This window comes from Lolium perenne, chromosome 6 (genome assembly GCF_019359855.2).
Source record: "Lolium perenne isolate Kyuss_39 chromosome 6, Kyuss_2.0, whole genome shotgun sequence".
Taxonomy (NCBI): domain Eukaryota; kingdom Viridiplantae; phylum Streptophyta; class Magnoliopsida; order Poales; family Poaceae; genus Lolium; species Lolium perenne.
The window spans coordinates 210,472,319-210,486,374 of record NC_067249.2 but is presented as its reverse complement, the minus strand read 5'-3'; the positions used below and the strand labels follow the sequence as shown (position 1 = coordinate 210,486,374).

The 14,056-nt window shown below is 39.9% G+C and overlaps 1 long non-coding RNA gene across 1 annotated transcript; it reads left to right on the top strand.

The window, feature by feature from the left end:
- The first annotated feature begins 216 nt into the window (after nt 1–216).
- Nucleotides 217–13,422, top strand: LOC127306225 (uncharacterized). The gene is made up of 3 exons (XR_007854510.2): nt 217–1,307; nt 12,240–13,080; nt 13,222–13,422. It is a non-coding gene; the product is annotated as an uncharacterized lncRNA (long non-coding RNA).
- Nucleotides 13,423–14,056: the final 634 nt, after the last annotated feature.

The following is a 14,056-nucleotide window of genomic DNA, read 5'->3' as shown; positions in this document are numbered from 1 at the left end:
TAAGTTCCTCAACAGCCTCACCCTCACCCGATCATGGAGATCTAGGTTCTTTTGCCTATCACTAATTACATGGCACTTTGTGCAGTTCTCTAGCATTACATGGGGAAACGAGGCTTTCTAACTGGTGGTGTCATGATGATTATGGATGCAATATCGGTTAATAATCTATCTGATTTTAAGTTGTGCACTCAGTTATTTGATGTAGATTTTTACAAGACAGGGGATAAATCGTGCCAAAGCTCTTACGGCAGATTACTAATCGCTGAAGTACGACTTGATGTGGAAAACGAAATTTGTTTGCACCTGCACCTGCACCTACCTAATTGCGCGTAGATAAGAAGGGATGATAAATCATAACATAGCACTACCTAAGAATTTTACTTAGACTGGTGTAAGTTGATGCACATGAGTTATCACGGTTTAGGGTTTACTTCAGGGTAACGATCATTCGTCGATTATGTGGCAATAAATAGTTGAATGGTATAAGCCTATGAGTCATAATCCAAAAAAGTTGTTAGCCTATGCCACTGTCCATGTTTTATGAGCATTATTTATTTTCTGTTTTGTTGTTTTTTTTATTTTGGGTTTTCATAGATGTTTGTCCATTACATACTGTTGTGCTACTTTAAAAAGGCCATCACAACTTATTGTGGTATTTCGGAAGTATATAACTCAATCCACTATGCACTGCGCATATCTGATATTAGGTCGCCAATTTATTCATTAAGGCGTGTTTTTTCACATTTATGCTACAAAGATCTGTAATGCCTTGAGGGTTACTGAAGTTTGTTGTTAAGTATATTCTGGAAGTTCTATTGGATTTGTTTCCGCTAAATAAATATAAATGTGCACCTAATTCTGATTTGGATATAAATACAGGGGCGCACAAAGAGGCTACTAATATTATATGAGTAAACATTTAAAAGGCAATGTGAGGATTTCTTTTCTGAGGCATTTTCCGACATTGTGCTTATTGTATTTTTCCAATGGTTTATTCTTTTGCTCCATCAATTTGTGAACCAATTTTTCTTCTCAATATAGTTTGATTATTTATTTGTTAGCTTCCCTGCATGTCCTTCTCTCCCTTCGACCGGCCATGTCATCGCCCCATGTCGCAATTAAGAGCTTTCAGAGCCATCATGGTATGCAATTTTTTCCCTGCTATTGGTAACTAAAATTCTTATTTTTACGAGATGACATCAATATTGACCATTAATGAGAAAATTGGAGATGAATTCTATGCTGCTGAGAGTATCATAGTAGCTGATGCAATTGCTACGTGATAGCATGGTGCACCATTCTATTTAGTAATCGCTACTCGCTACTTTTATTCACCATTCTATTTAGTAATCGCTACTCGCTACTTTTATTCTTTTGCAAACCGATATTATTTCCATTGCTCTCTTTGCACAATTTCTCTAAGAAGTCGTTTGGAAGCCAGGCTTTCCTTTCATTTGTAGCATTTTGAAATGAATACATGTATTCATTTCATTTACATTGTAATTCCAGAAATGGACACTTGTTTGGTTGCCACAGGAATTACAAATGACAGTAGAATTCAATATTGAATGGCTTTCATGGAGAAACGCGAATGACAGGTCTCAGCTCGGAATCGTGTTACCCATGGCACCATTTTGCTGGATTCCCTAAATGAAATGACGGCCCAATTCTGTGCCAACCAAACATCCCACCTATGGAATTCCAAAATGAATTCCAGGATTCCAGGCCCAAATGATGGATGATGACCCACAAGTATAGGGGGTGTATCGCAGTATCTTCGATAAGTAAGAATGTCGATCCCAACGAGGAGCAGAAGGTGTTGACAAGCAGTTTCGATGAAGGATTCACTGTAAATGCTCACAGACAAGTATTCAGAGGGTTTTAATGTAACAGATGAATAAAGTACGAATAAGTAAAGTGCGAGAGTAACAATTGCAGCGAGTGGCCCAATCCTTTTTAGCACAAAGGACAAGCCGGGTTGTTTACTTATAATGACCAAACGTTCCTGAGGACACACGGGATTTTAGTCTAGTGCTTTCGCTACATACGGCTAATTAATCTTCATTATTTTGATAAGTGTTGTGTGGGTGAACCTATGCTAATGTACCGCCCTTCCTAGGACTAATACAAACTTGTGATTATACCCCTTGCAAGCATCCGCAACTACAAGAAAGTAATTAAGAATAAATCTAACCACAGCCTTAAACTCTGAGATCCTGCTATCCCTCCTGCATCGATATACCAACGGGGGCTCAGGTTTCTATCACTCCGGCAACCCCGCAATTGGCAAACGAGTACAAGATGCATTCCCCTAGGCCCATAAAGGTGAAGTGTCATGTAGTCGACGTTCACATGACACCACTAGAAGAATAACACCACAACTTAAATATCATAACATTGAATATTACTCAACCATGGTTCACTACTAACATTTAGACTTCACCCATGTCCTCAAGAACTAAACGAACTACTCACGAGACATCATATGGAACATGATCAGAGGTGATATGATGATGAATAACAATCTGAACATAAACCTTGGTTCAACGGTTTCACTCAATAGCATCAACAACAAGTAGAAATCAATACCGAGAGAGTTTCCCCTATCAAACAATTAAGATCAAACCCAAATTGCTATGGCGGTGATGATGTGCAGCGGTGGAGACGGCGGTGATGATGGTGGAGATGATGGTGATGGTGATGGAGATGATGTCCAGCTCGATGACGGTGACGATGGCGTCGATTTCCCCCTCCGGGAGGGAATTTCCCCGGCGGATCTCAGCCGCCGGAGAGCTCTTTTCTCTCTGGTGTTCTCCGCCCCGCAGAGGCGGCTGTAACTCTTCGCGAGGTACCCTCTGTGGCTTAGGTCTTCGGGACGAAGGATTTCGCGAAGAAAAGGAGGCGAGAGGGGCTGTGGGGCCCCCTCCTCACCAGGTGGCGCGGCCAGGCCATGGGCCGCGCCGGCCTGTGGTCTGGGCCCACCTTGGGTCCCCTCGGCTCCCCCTTCTGGCTTCCTTCGTCATCTGGAAAAATAGGATTTTTGGTATAATTTCCTTCCACAGTTGATCTTCCGAAATATTGCGTTCTGATGGTGCTTTTTCCAGCAGAATCCTGGCTCCAGTGCTTGATCCTCCAATAATGATGAAACATGCAAAATAGATGAAATAACATAAGTATTGTGTCCAAATATGAAATATATCAATGAATAACAGCAAATTATGATATAGAATAGTGATGCAAATTGGACATATCAACTCCCCCCAAGCTTAGACTTCGCTTGTCCCCAAGCGAAACTAAACTCGGTAAACAGGACCACATGTTTATGGAGTGAAGAGTCGATAAATAAAATACGGACAAGAAGCATCATATTCATTCACACGAATCATTCTAGTAAACAACTTTCTCATATAATTCAACTTGAAACAAGTATAAGGTAATCACAAATAAAGGTGCATAAGAAATCATAGTTGGTGATGGCAAACTTCGTTCTTGGTCAGAGAACAGTTAACAGATTATACTTATCTATTGAGCAGCACTCTTATGTTAAAGCTTATGATAAACTTGCATACTCAATCATAATGAGCATTGATAACTTGCAAAGCTATATTCATTCAGATAAAACTTGTACTAAACAAGGAAGAATAAAAGACATGATGAAGCAAATCACAATATAATGGTTTGATCACAATAACTCAAATGCTTGCTTGAGATGGAGGGAAAATAGGTTTACTGACTCAACATAAAGTAAAAGACAGGCCCTTCGTAGAGGGAAGCAGGGATTAAATCATGTGCTAGAGCTTTTTTAGTTTTGAAATCATATAAAGAGAATAAAAGTAACATTTCGAGAGGTGTTTGTTGTTGTCAACGACTGGTAGCGGGTACTCTAACCCCCTTGCCAGACAAACCTTCAAAGAGCGGCTCCCATTTTATTTTCATTTTGTGTGGCACTCCTTCCAACATTTCTTTCACAAACCATGGCTAACCGAATCCTCGGGTGCCTGCCAACAATCTCATACCATGAAGGAGTGCCTTTTTATTTTAGTTTTATTATGATGACACTCCCCCCAACCTTTGCTTACACAAGCCATGGCTAACCGAATCCTCGGGTGCCTGCCAACAATCACATACCATGGAGGAGTGTCTAATTAGTTTAATTAATTTGGGACCAGGAATCCCATTGCCAGCTCTTTTTGCAAAATTATTGGATAAGCGGATGAAGCCACTAGTCCATTGGTGAAAGTTGCCCAACAAGATTGAAAGATAAAACACCACATACTTCCTCATGAGCTATAAAACATTGACACAAATAAGAGATACTAAATTTTGAATTGTTTAAAGGTAGCACACGAAGTATTTACTTGGAATGGCAGAAAATACCATGTAGTAGGTAGGTATGGTGGACACAAATGACATAGGTTTGGGTTAAGGTTTGGATGCACGAGAAGTATTCCCTCTTAGTACAGGTCTTTGGCTAGCAAGGTTAATTAGCAAGCATAAGAGTTGAAGGAAACAAACAAATATACATGTGATAGAAACAATCATGCATCTTCCTTGTAAGCACAAACAATTTTAACTTCAGAATAATGAGCTATGAACTAACAAGAAAGGAAGACAATGAAACAACTATATGTATATTTCTCTTTTCTACTTAAACCTCAAGGTGTTGTTGCTATTGACCAATGCTAAGTTTGCCAAAACCAAATAGATTTACTCAATGCTCCCAAAGTGGTACCAATACTAAAATCAAGATCAATCATATAATAGAATTGCAAACTAAAATAAGGTGTGCAATATGTAAATGATAAGACTTCTCATTAATATTTCATAACGATAACTCACACCAAGGGATACATAGATAACCAACTAAAGGAGAGATACTTCCATACTGCAACCCATCTTATATGATAACTTCCCTACTCATGATATGACACTACTTGATAGTAAAAAGTAAAAGGTAGTGATGATGTGATACCGCGGCACTCCCCCAAGCTTGGAACAAACCAAGGGGATGCCAATACCGATGATGAATTACTCCTTTGGCGATGGTGGTGATGAACTCCCGTCATCAAACTTCCAGGGAAGAGGCTCTCCATCAAGAAACGACATCTTGGTCTTGGGGATCCTGAAACTAGCAGCACGGCTTATGTATTTAAACCTGTTTTCATACTCACAGTTCTGATTCTGAACATCATAGAGTTGTGCTTGGAGTTTGTTGGTGGTGTCGTGAAGTGAGAGGATGTCGCCCCAAAGCTTTGCAGTTTCCTTCTAGTGTTCAGCAATGAGTTCAGACACAATCTTGTGGAAGATATCCACCTCACGCTCAGCCATCTTCTTGTATTTGAAGACCTCTTGTTCTAGCTTCTCCATCCTGTCTTCCAAGCTTCCTTTTCCTTTAGGACTCTGGACATCCTTGATCTGCAGTTCTCCCTCAACGAGCAGCAACTCCTTGGGGTGCATCCTCAACTCCTCCATGTACAAGTTGCCGACATCCCTGCAGGAGCTGTCCTTCGGAGTTTCCGACGAAGACATGATGGATCTAGATCCGGAACAGAACCTGGCAGAAACAGCTCAAAACAAAACACGTCGAGAAAACGATATACGGACCTCCAGGGGTCCGGGGGATTATATAGAATAAATTTTTACAACGAACGGAAAGTACCAGGTCGAACCAGAGTCGGAGAGGGGCGATGAGGCGGCCTCCTCATAGGGCGGCGCGGCTAGGGTAGGGCCCGCGCCGGCCTATGGGGGCGCCCCCTCGTGCGTCTCTTCCACTCCGTTTCGATCTCGTAATTTTTCATATTTTCCAAAAACAGCAAAAACATTGTTCGGAAAGTAAATTGCGGACTTTTTATTACCAGTACTGTTACCTATTCAAAGTCGAGTTCTGGCGGACTGTCAATTTGTCCTTTGATGAAAGCCTCCGGTGTTTCCACTCGAATAACATCAACATCTACATTGTAAGAATCACCTGAGATATAATGCTTGAGTCTTTGTCCATTTACCACTTGTGTGACATTGCCTTGGAGAGAGCTAATTTTTATTGCTCCTGAACGATACACCTCCTCAACAACATATGGTCCTTCCCATTTCGAGAGCAATTTCCCTGCAAAGAATCTGAGACGAGACCGATACAATAGGACTTTATCCCCAATATTAAATTCTATTTTGATAATCCTTCTATCATGCCATTTTTTAACTTTCTCTTTAAAGAGTTTAGCATTTTCATAAGCTTCACTTCTCCATTCATCTAGAGAACTCAATTGCAGCAACCTCTTATTACCAGCTAGTTTAGGATCTTTATTTAATTCTCTAACAGCCCAATAAGCTTTGTGCTCTAGTTCTAAGGGTAAATGACAAGCTTTCCCATAAACCATTTTATAAGGTGACATTCCCATGGGGTTTTTTATAAGCAGTTCTATAAGCCCATAATGCTTCCTTCAATTTACTAGCCCAATTCTTTCTAGTTTTATTAACGGTCTTTTGCAAGATAGATTTAATTTCTCTATTTGATAGTTCTACTTGCCCACTAGTTTGAGGATGATAAGCAGAAGCAATTCTATGATTAATGCCATATTTAGCAAGAGTTTTTCTAAAACCACCATGAATAAAATGAGAACCTCCATCAGTCATAATATATCTAGGAACTCCAAATCGAGGAAAAATAATATCTAAAAGCATTCTTAAAGAGGTCTCACCATCAGCACTTTTTGTAGGTATGGCTTCCACCCATTTAGTAACATAATCAACAGCAACAAGTATATGAGTGTTACCTTCTGAAGAGGGAAAAGGTCCCATGAAGTCAAATCCCCAACAGTCGAACAGTTCAATAACAAGAGTATAATTCATAGGCATTTCATTGCGTCTGGAGATATTACCAACCCTTTGGCATTCATCACAAGATAAAATAAACTTCCTTACATCTTTGAAGAGAGTTGGCCAATAAAAACCTGATTGTAAAACCTTTTGCGCGGTTCTATCTCCGGCGTGATGTCCTCCATAAGCACTCCCATGACATTTACTCAATATCTCATGCTGTTCATATTCGGGAACACATCTTCGCAGAATACCATCCACTCCTTCTTTATATAAGTGTGGGTCATCCCAGAAATAATGCCTCAAGTCATAAAAGAATTTCCTCCTTTGCTGAGCTGAAAAGGTCGGAGGCAAGTACTTGGAAACAATAAAGTTAGCATAATCAGCATACCAAGGACTGTCTCGCGAGCTCACCTTTATTACAGCCAATTGTTCATTTGGAAAACTATCATTAACAGGAACAGGATCATAAGCAATATTTTCCAATCTAGACAAATTATCAGCAACAGGATTATCAGCACCTTTCCTATCTACAATATGTAAATCAAATTCTTGCAACAAAAGTACCCATCTAATAAGCCTTGGCTTAGCATCTTTCTTTTGCATAAGGTATCTGATTGCAGCATGATCAGTATGAATAGTAACTTTTGAATCAACAATATAAGATCTAAACTTATCACAAGCAAAGACTACAGCTAACAATTCTTTTTCAGTAGTAGCATAATTTCTTTGAGCAGCATCAAGAGTTTTACTAGCATAATGAATAACATTCAATTTTTTATTTACTCGTTGTCCAAGAACAGCGCCTACAGCAAAATCACTAGCATCACACATAATTTCAAATGGTAAGTTCCAATCAGGAGGTTCAACTATAGGAGCAGTTGTTAAGGCTTTCTTTAGAGTTTCAAAAGCTTCCTTACAATCATCATCAAAAACAAAAGGTACATCTTTTTGAAGAAGATTAGTAAGAGGCTTTGAAATCTTAGAGAAGTCTTTAATAAACCTCCTATAAAACCCAGCATGACCAAGAACACTACGAATACCTTTAACATCCCTAGGATAGGGCATCTTCTCTATTGCTTCAACTTTAGCTCTATCAACTTCAATACCTCTCTCGGAAATTTTATGTCCCAATACAATTCCTTCATTAACCATAAAGTGGCATTTCTCCCAATTAAGAACAAGGTTAGTTTCTTCACATCTCTGCAAAACTTTATCAAGGTTCCGCAAACAATTATCAAAAGAATTCCCATAGACAGAAAAATCATCCATGAATACCTCTACAATACTCTCGCAAAAGCCATGAAAAATAGCAGACATGCATCTTTGAAAAGTAGCAGGAGCATTACATAAACCAAAAGGCATACGTCTATAAGCATAGGTTCCATAGGGACAAGTGAAAGTGGTTTTCTCTTGATCCTTAGTTTTAACAGCAATTTGTGAAAACCCAGAATAACCATCAAGAAAGCAAAAATGAGTATTTTTGGATAACCTTTCTAACATTTGATCAATAAAAGGCAAAGGATAATGATCTTTCTTAGTAACTTTATTAACTTTACGAAAATCAATGCACATTCTATAACCTACAACTACTCTTTGAGGTATGAGCTCATCATTATCATTAGGCACAACAGTCATTCCTCCTTTCTTAGGAACACAATGCACAGGACTAACCCATCTACTATCAGCAATAGGATATATAATACCAGCTTCAAGAAGTCGTAATACCTCATTTCTTACCACATCCTTCATCTTAGGAATTAGACGACGCTGAGGTTCAACAACAGGCTTCGCATCATCTTCCATATTAATGGCGTGTTGGCAAATAGAGGGAGAAATCCCCTTCAAGTAATCAAGAGTGTAGCCAATAGCACCTCGGTGTTTCTTCAATATTTCCAATAGTCTTTCTTCTTCAAACTCTGTAAGATTAGAACTAATAATAACAGGATATATTTTCTTATCATCAATATGAGCATATTTAAGATTATCAGGCAAAGGTTTTAAATCAAAGACAGGATCTTCCTTTGGTGGCGGTGTTGTACCCAGATCTTCCACCGGTAAATCATGCTTAAGAATAGGTTGGCGAAGAAAAATTTCCTCAAGCTCATCTCTTTCTTTCCTAAAAACTTCACTCTTGCTATTCTCCAAATGTTGCTGCAAAGGATTATTAGGAGCAAGAGTAATAGATGCACACTGTTCAAATCTAAAATCGTTATTAGGCAAATCAGCTTTATAAGGAGTTTTGGTAAATTTAGAGAAGTTAAACTCATAAGATTCACCAGCAAATTTAGTCAAAATTTTCTCTTTCTTGCAATCTATAATAGCTCCACAAGTATTTAGAAAAGGTCTACCAAAAATGATAGGACAATATTTACTAGCAGCAGAACCAAGTACCAAAAAGTCAGCAGGATATTTAATCTTACCGCATAGAACTTCCACATCTCGAACAATACCAATTGGAGAAATAGTTTCTCTATTAGCCAGCTGAATAACCACATCAATATCTTCAAGTTCACAAGAATCAATTTCATGCATAATCTCCGTGTAAAGCTCATAAGGAATAGCACTAACACTTGCACCAATATCACATAAACCATAATAGCAATGATCACCAATTCTAACAGATAGCATAGGAACACTAACTTGTTTGGGTTTATTAGGATGTGAAACAATATTAGAAGCATCTTCACAGAAAATAATATGACCATCCTCCACATTTTCAGTCACAAGATCTTTAACATTTGCAACAACAGGTTCAACTTTTATTTGTTCTTCAGGTTCTATAGGTTTCTTTTCACTTTTATGAACCGCACTATTTATAACAGAGTACTCCTTCATTTTAGCAGGGAAAGGAGTTTTTTCAATATAAGCTTCAGGAATAACATGATCCACAGTTTCAACTACAACACATTTATTTATAGATGAATCAATTTTATCTTTATACGGTTCATGAAACTTATCAAAATTCTTCTTAGGCAATTCATAATGAGAGGCAAAAGCTTTATAAAGATTTGCAGCAACTTGAGAATCAAGACCATAAGTAGCACTCATATTACGAAATTTATCAGTATCCATAAAAGCTTCAATGCATTTGTAATCATAATTTATACCTGATTCTCTATCTTTGTCGTTCTCCCATCCTTCAGTATTTTCCTGGATCCGATTAAGAAGGTCCCTTTTAAACTCTTCTTTGTTGCGCGTGAATGATCCAGAACAAGAAGTATCCAACAAGGTCTTGTCTTCAAAAGAAAGTCTTGCATAGAAATTATCAATAATAACATTACCAGGAAGCTCATGAATGGGGCATTTGAGCATTAAAGACTTCAATCTCCCCCACGCTTGGGCAATACTCTCTCCATCATGAGGCCAAAAATTATATATGCGATTCTGATCCTTGTGAATTTCACTTGGAGGATAGAACTTAGAATAAAACCGGGGCACAATATCATTCCATTCAAGAGAATCCCCATTATCCAGTAATTTATACCAATGCGCCGCTTTACCAGACAGCGATATAGAGAATAGTTTCTTCCTCACTTCATCCATAGCAATACCTGCACACTTGAATAAACCGTATAATTCATGTAAGAACAGTAAATGATCTCCTGGGTGGACAGTTCCATCCCCTGTATAACGGTTATCCACTACACGTTCAATAATTTTCATAGGTATTTTGTATGGTATCTCTTCCTCACCTGGCGCCTTATCCACTACCTTTGCAGTAGTAGTAGATTTCCCAAATAAACACTCAAGAGAAGATCTCTCCATAATGAATTATGGCAGCAGGCAGAAATAAAATCAGCACAAACAGTAGAAATTTCCCTTACCAATTCCACTTACCAATAGTCTTGATGACCCACAAGTATAGGGGGTGTATCGTAGTATCTTCGATAAGTAAGAATGTCGATCCCAACGAGGAGCAGAAGGTGTTGACAAGCAGTTTCGATGAAGGATTCACTGTAAATGCTCACAGACAAGTATTCAGAGGGTTTTAATGTAACAGATGAATAAAGTACGAATAAGTAAAGTGCGAGAGTAACAATTGCAGCGAGTGGCCCAATCCTTTTTAGCACAAAGGACAAGCCGGGTTGTTTACTTATAATGACCAAACGTTCCTGAGGACACACGGGATTTTAGTCTAGTGCTTTCGCTACATACGGCTAATTAATCTTCATTGTTTTGATAAGTGTTGTGTGGGTGAACCTATGCTAATGTACCGCCCTTCCTAGGACTAATACAAACTTGTGATTATACCCCTTGCAAGCATCCGCAACTACAAGAAAGTAATTAAGAATAAATCTAACCACAGCCTTAAACTCTGAGATCCTGCTATCCCTCCTGCATCGATATACCAACGGGGGCTCAGGTTTCTGTCACTCCGGCAACCCCGCAATTGGCAAACGAGTACAAGATGCATTCCCCTAGGCCCATAAAGGTGAAGTGTCATGTAGTCGACGTTCACATGACACCACTAGAAGAATAACACCACAACTTAAATATCATAACATTGAATATTACTCAACCATGGTTCACTACTAACATTTAGACTTCACCCATGTCCTCAAGAACTAAACGAACTACTCACGAGACATCATATGGAACATGATCAGAGGTGATATGATGATGAATAACAATCTGAACATAAACCTTGGTTCAACGGTTTCACTCAATAGCATCAACAACAAGTAGAAATCAATACTGAGAGAGTTTCCCCTATCAAACAATTAAGATCAAACCCAAATCGCTACGGCGGTGACGATGTGCAGCGGTGGAGACGGCGGTGATGATGGTGGAGATGATGGTGATGGTGATGGAGATGATGTCCAGCTCGATGACGGTGACGATGGCGTCGATTTCCCCCTCCGGGAGGGAATTTCCCCGGCGGATCTCAACCGCCGGAGAGCTCTTTTCTCTCTGGTGTTCTCCGCCCCGCAGAGGCGGCTGTAACTCTTCGCGAGGTACCCTCTGTGGCTTAGGTCTTCGGGACGAAGGATTTCGCGAAGAAAAGGAGGCGAGAGGGGCTATGGGGCCCCCTCCTCACCAGGTGGCGCGGCCAGGCCATGGGCCGCGCCGGCCTGTGGTCTGGGCCCACCTTGGGTCCCCTCGGCTCCCCCTTCTGGTTTCCTTCGTCATCTGGAAAAATAGGATTTTTTGTATAATTTCCTTCCACAGTTGATCTTCCGAAATATTGCGTTCTGACGGTGCTTTTTCCAGCAGAATCCTGGCTCCGGTGCTTAATCCTCCAATAATGATGAAACATGCAAAATAGATGAAATAACATAAGTATTGTGTCCAAATATGAAATATATCAATGAATAACAGCAAATTATGATATAGAATAGTGATGCAAATTGGACGTATCAATGGATACCAAACGACTTCTAATAATCTTCCACAAATGTTGTTTTGTTGGTAAAATTTGGCAGATAAGCTTGGTTTAGCAAAACTATATGGAGCTTTGTCTAGGAAATTGTGGATAATTAGAGAAGTAAGGAATCTTCTATTTCCAGAATTAAGTTACAGATATAGTTACAACATGGAGCTTATACTACCCTGGTGCGAAGAAGGTACCACAGTGGCCATGTCTTGGAAATCTCAGCATAGCAAATGAAATTCTTCATTTAATCATCCCGAGTTAGACATATTCACAGCATAAAGCTTATATTACCAATGGTTTATAAGAATTGCACACACATCTATACCTAGGATAGCTTATACTACCAATGGTTTACTATCATTTTTATAGTATAGCTCGCCAAATGAAATCTATCTTTAGAGGAAAATTTAATTGAGTACTTTTGATTGTACATGAAGAATGACCTTTGATGTAAGCTACATGTTATTTGAATCATGCAATCAAACAAATAAATATTATCTAGGTTTGTTTATGGACTGAAAGATCTCATGTGTGGGGAGCAGTAGAAAGAAGGGGTTTGCAGGATTAGAGTGGGCCGTGCCATTCTCCATATGGTTTCCCCTCACGACTATCCTTTGGGCAACTATTCAGGTAATTATCATTTCTCATGTGGTTCTCAGGTGATTAAAGACATAGGTTCTGGTGAGTTCGGCTCTGTTCTGGAGTTACTCAATTTTTCATCTTGCCTGGAGTTAATTTCATTTTGATACATTTGCTTTTTGGCTGATGCATCTGTTGAATGTTAGTTGTCAAATTTGTTCTTAACCGTTTCGTCTTTCAAATGATGAAGCCCAAGTACCTCTCGAAGGCCTAGCAAGTGGCCATGTCCTTCACATGTACAATATATACAGGTTACTACTTCATTGTAACTTAACTCGTGGTTCTCCTCACATTCTTTTCTGGTATAACTATTGTGCATTTTGTACCTTTTTTCTCAAATATTGGTTTATCAAACCTGACTCGGCGAGCTCCCATTGCTTTCATGTTTTCAGGAACCTGAGTTGTTTTTCCTCCCATTCAAGACGGATGCCGTGAGTTGTTTCTTGATATTAATTACATGGGTTTTGGTTTATCCGGTAATAAGGCCCCACAATGTGTTTGATATTTCTTGATATTAATACTCTTCCCCAAACCCCATAATGTGTGGGAGCTTTCAACACAAGGTACGCTCTTCTTTCAATAATAAGAGATGATTTGATTGTTAGATGTATATATCTGTCTATTGTAGTTTCCCCATATGTTAGGGGGCTTTCTGCATATGTGCACCTGTACATGTACTATATATTGTGGCCTTTGGCCCCCTGATAATATAACACGCATATTCCTCTAACATGGTATCAGAGCAAATATTGATCCTCTAGTTTCTCGGCCGACGTTGCTTGTTCAACCTCCAGTCAGTCGCCCGATTCGTCTGCTCCAATCTCTCCTGGCCGATTCGTCTGCTCCAATCTCTTCTGGCCGATTCCGCCCGGCCGATTCCTCCCGCGCGTGTCGCCCTGCCTGCTCCCGCGCCGCCGGCCTCCCTGCCGATCTGCGCGTGGCGCTCCCTGCTCCCTGCCGATCTACGCGTGGTCCGCCCGCGCGCCGCGTGCTGCTCCAGGCCGCCGTGCTACGCTTGCTCCCGGCCCGATTACCAGTCTGCTCCCGCCGCGTGCTGCTCCTTGGCCGCGTGCTGTTCCGCGTTTCCCAGGCTGCCGATCTCCCTTGCCCGTGTGTAGATCTGATTGATTTCCTTGGCCGTGAGTTGACTTCCAGCTGAAAAAAAAAAGCAAAAAAAAAAGAGCAAAAAAAAAAAAAAAAGCTATGTCTTCCGCTGATCCCGTCCCT